This window comes from Solanum tuberosum, unplaced genomic scaffold, assembly GCF_000226075.1.
Source record: "Solanum tuberosum cultivar DM 1-3 516 R44 unplaced genomic scaffold, SolTub_3.0 scf00502, whole genome shotgun sequence".
Taxonomy (NCBI): Eukaryota; Viridiplantae; Streptophyta; class Magnoliopsida; order Solanales; family Solanaceae; genus Solanum; species Solanum tuberosum.
This window is the reverse complement of record NW_006239423.1, coordinates 269,526-274,877: the sequence shown is the minus strand read 5'-3', so window position 1 is coordinate 274,877 and position 5,352 is coordinate 269,526.

Below are 5,352 nucleotides of genomic sequence, written 5' to 3'. Positions count from 1 at the left end.
CAAGATCAAGATCAAGATAGAGATCGAGATCGAGATCGAGATAAATCTCAAGATCAAGCTCAAGAGCCCTTGAATTATATTTGAAAAGGCGAATTCAGAGGAATAATAGAGATTGTAACACTCGCATTTAAATCAATAAAATGATTGTTGCATAATTTTCCATTCTTGATTATTGTTTTCTCGACGCAAATTTTATTGTCTACAAATTCTGACACGTCCAGTGGGACAATCTCTACCTCTCATCTCAACTTTTCAAGCATCAAAGAATATCGAGATGACCTCTATGAAGAACAACTCCCGATCAACTGCCTCTAAGGCTACTAGCTCCAAGTTCTCTAATGAAGTTGAAGGCATTTTGGGTGTTACCTTTGGAAGTTTCGGATCTGTTACGAGAAGCAAGGCTGCTACACTAGGACAACAAACACTTCAAGTGTCATCCGCATCAACTCCAGTTTTTGGGTCTACTACTCCAAAAATATCAAATTCCTCCGCAAATGCTTTAGAAGGAGGAAGCAGTGTTGCTGAAAAGATCAAGAAGACATTGGCTCTCCTTGAGCAATCTGGTTCCAAGAACTCTATCACAAGGGAGAGCTATGATTCAACGAATGAGTCACCTCCACATGCATCGTGTAATGTGAGTCCGCTGAAGATCAACTTACGCGACAATCCATGCTACTCTCCTACATCTCCAATGATCATGCAAACAATGGTGGCTGCTACTTCTTCCTCTGAGGAACAACTCGTAAATCTGACGAAGTTGGTTGAAGGATTGACAAAGCATGTACAACACCAAGAGTCTAGAATCGATAAGTTGATGGATCGAATGGAAGGACTTTTAGATGGAGAAGCGAGTCATGCGCTCGGAAAATGTGTTGAAGTTCAAAAGATTGGAGATCCTGCAAAGAAAGCACCGATTGTTAATGAGATGCCAGTTTTTTCTGAAAGGATGATCCCACTCGATCGCTTGAAGGAGTTCATTGAAGGCACTATCAAAGATAAGTATGAAGTCTCCACCAAGTCTTCTCATATGTATGCCAAGTCATACACTGCAAGAATTGATAACTTAAAATGCCTGCTGGTTATCAACCTCCCAAATTTCAACAATTTGAGGGTAAAGGAAATCCAAAGCAACTTGTTGCACACTTTATGGAGACATGTAATAATGTTGGAACATATGGAGACTATCTTGTCAAGCAGTTTGTCCGGTCTCTAAAAGGAATGCCTTTGATTGGTACACATATCTTGAGCCCAATTCTATTGATAGTTGGGAGCAACTAGAGCACGTAGTTTCTCAATCGATTCTATAGCACGAGGCGTACTGTAAGCATGGTAGAACTTACGAATACTCGCCAAAGGAAGGATGAACCAGCCATAGACTTCATAAATCGATGGAGGAACGCAAGCCTGAATTGCAAGGATAGGCTTAGTGAAGCTTCTGCAATAGAAATGTGTATCCAAGGGATGCACTGGGAGCTTATTTATATCTTATAGGGAATAAAACCAAAATCCTTTGAAGATCTAGCTACTTGTGCTCATGATATGGAGTTGTGCATGTCCTCTGCTGGAAAGGATATGACGTTTGTCCATGACCCTCGCAAAGGAAGAGACAAGCAGGAACCTAAGAGATGGCGCAAATTTGTGCCCAAGAACGATAACAAAGAGTCAATGAATGTTAATGTGTCGCCTGTAAAGTTCACTACGAAGGAAGGGAAGAAGCAAAGTGTGAGAACAAATTTTCATGTGCGTTCAGACTAAAAATCGATCCTAAGGGAAATGCAAGAAAAGGAATACCCCTTCTTGGATTCTGACGTTTCTGATATTTTCGATGAGTTGCTTGAATTAAAGCTCATTGAGTTGCCAGAGATGAAGCGGCATGATGAAGCTGGAAAAGCTGATGACCCAAATTATTGGCAATACCATAGACTTGTAAGTCATCCTCTTGAAAAGTGTTTTGTCTTCAAGGATAGAGTGATGCGATAGGTTAGAGAAAAGAAGATTGTCCTTGATGAAGAGAAAGCTAGTTCTAATCAAATCTCCATCACATTCGGCTCGCTCGATCCGATCCAAATACATAAAACTAAAAAGCATGAAGAAGAGTCATTGGAACTAGACAAATCTCAAGTTGATATAGATGGTGATAAAGGCTGGATTCTTGTGACTAGGCGAAGACGCAACAAGTCAAGCTTACAAAAAGAATCATGTGAGCAACCGATTAGAAAGAAGATGGTGAAGAAACTGGTGAAACAGAAATCAATCAAGCGCCCAAAGAAGGCGAAGGTAGAAGTACATCACTACCAGAAACCCCAACATCCTGTAACTCTAGAAGAATTCTTACCAAGTTGGTTGCGCATAAAGTCTACTCAAGAAAATGTCGAGGCATCATGTTTTAATGCTGATAAAGAAGAAACAATGAAGGTGTCTCCAACTGACAGAGAAGAAACAACGAGAGAATCCTCACCAAAAGTGTCTCCTAGTGGCGAAGAAAAAGCAACAAGGGAAATCTCGTCAATGATGTCTCCTTCATCTTCTGAAAAATCTATTGAACCTTGTTCCCAAGAAGCAAATGCATATGATACAAAAATCAAATTTACAAATAATGATCTTTTATTTGGTGAAACACTACACAATCGTCCTTTGTATATGGTTGGTCACGTGCTAGGGAAGAAGATAAATAGAATCTTGATAGATGAAGGATCTTGAGTCAACATTTTGCCTATCCACACATTGAAGGAACTCGGCATCACGACCGAAGAACTTAGTGAAAGTTGTTTGTTGATACAAGGATTCAATCAAGGAGTATAGAGGTCCATAGGCTCCATTAAATTAGAAATTCACATGGAAGATTTGCGATCAAGCGCATGGATGCACGTGATCGATGCAAAGACTTCATACAATATATTACTTGGTAGACCTTGGGTACACGAGAATAGAATTGTCTCATTTTCTTACTATCAATGTTTGAAGTATCTTGAAGACGGGATTGAAAGGAAGATAGTTGCAGATGATAATCCTTTCACCGAAGTTGAGACGCACTTTGCCGATGCAAAATTCTATTTGAAGAGTTATGTTGTTAAAGGGACAAAATCTAATGATGTCAAATCAACCAAGTCTGACAAGATCACAAGCAAAATAATCGATACGGCTGTCGAAAAGGTAAAAGTTGACACTAAAGAACTTTGTCCCAATCTCAATGAAGGGAAGACTATGTCTTCAAAGAAGAATATGACTTCTGGACTTCGCTATGTTCCAAAAGTAAAGAAAGAAGAAGTCAAATCATCTAACCTTCAAGAAGATGCATTAAGAGGACTAACTCTTCCTATCAGGCGGATTGATGCAATAAACTTGCCTTCAGAGCTGTCAAGAAAGACAATTGCTCAAAATCAAGTGCGAGATGTAGCATTCCCTACAAAATGCACGGGAGAAGGTTTTGATCTTAATGCTTACAAGTTATTTGCGAAGGCTGGATATAACCCTAATGAGCCATCAATGTTAGGGAAACTCCCATCAGTTGATAAAACCAGGCAAGCACGTGAAGGCATAGGCTATAACCAACCACCTCCAGTTCGCATCTCCATAAGAAGAGAAAACAATAATCATATAACTTTTGAAGATGATGTTACTGCTCCCAATAGAAAGCTTTCCTTCTTTGATCGACTCGGAGAATCGACTGCAAGAACTTCTGTGTTCAAGAGATTAGGTCTATTGAAAAAAAACAAGAATCTGAGAAGGTATTTAAAAGTTACAATGCCTGCTTCACATTTGGTTCGAAAGGATTTCAAAAGTTTGATTCCTTCTAGAATGAGGCGACGAGTGGAACTTGTAGTTTCATGTAAAGAGGAGCTCAAGGCAAAGGTTCGCACCGTGGTTTACACCAAGGAGCGCGAGGAAGATGAAGAAAGTGTAGGCTCCTCAAATTATGTTACAATCTAAAATGAGTACGATTCTCTGCCTCAACTAAAGATTGATGAAGAGTTAGAAGATATTGTCTGGTGTTGTCATATAACTGTCAATGACAATGATCCTTTATAAGAGGAAGATGCTGGAGATGCTCCACCGGAACTTGAAGAAGGAGTAAAGACCACAATAGACCCTTTGAAAGAAGTTAACCTTGGCACTGATGAAGACCCAAGGCAAACTTACTTGAGTGCCTTTCTAGAAGTTGATGAAGAAATCTCTTATATGAATATACTTAAAGAATATAAGGATGTCTTCGCTTGGAGTTATAAAGAAATGCCTGAATTGAATCCTAAAGTAGCGGTCCATCAGTTAGCAGTCAAAAATGGTTCTTGTCCCGTTAAGCAAGCTCAAAGACGCTTTAGGCCAGACTTGGTTCCATTGATAGAAAATGAAGTTAATAAATTCATTGAGGTAGGCTTTATTCGTGAGGTCAAATATCCTACATGGATTTCAAGTATTGTTCCTGTGAAGTAGAAGAATGGTCAAATTCGAGTATGTGTTGACTTTAGAGATCTTAATAATGCATGCCCTAAAGATGAGTTTCCTCTTCCCATTCCAGAGCTGATGATTGATGCCACCACTGGATATGAGGCAATGTCGTTCATGGACAGTTCTTCTGGCTATAATCAAATCCGCATGGCTCCAAAGGATGAAGAACTCACCGCATTTCGCACACCTAAGGGTATTTATTGCTACAAAGTGATTCCATTGGTTTGAAGAATGCTGGTGCTACATATCAAAGGGCTATGCAAAATATATATGATGACTTGCTCCATAAAAATGTTGAATGTTATGTAGATGACCTGGTGGTAAAATCCAGAAAGAGGAGTGATCATTTGAAAGACTTACGAATGGTGTTTGAGCTACTTCGAAGATATCAACTAAAAATGAATCCATTGAAGTGTGCCTTCGGAGTTACTTCTGGAAAGTTCCTTGGCTTTATTGTGAGACATCGAAGAATTGAAATTGATCAAGCCAAAGTTGATGCAATATCGAAGATGCCTGAACCTCAAAATATTCATGAGTTAAAAAGTCTCCAAGGAAAGCTAGCCTACTTGAGGAGGTTCATCTCAAACCTAGCAGGACGATGCCAACCATTCGGTCATCTCATGAAGAAAGGTGCTCCTTTTAATTGGGACGAAACATGTAGCGATGCCTTTAAAAGTATCAAGTCATATCTAGCAAAACCTCCAGTTTTGGTAGCCCATATACCTGGAAAGCCATTGATACTCTACATAACGGCACAAGAAAGGTCCGTAGGAGCCCTGTTAGCTCAAGAGAATAGTGAAGGCAAAGAAAACTCTCTTTACTACTTGAGTAGAACGATGACACCAAATGAGCTGAACTATTCGCCGATTGAAAAATTGTGCTTGGCGCTAGTCTTCTCAATTCAAA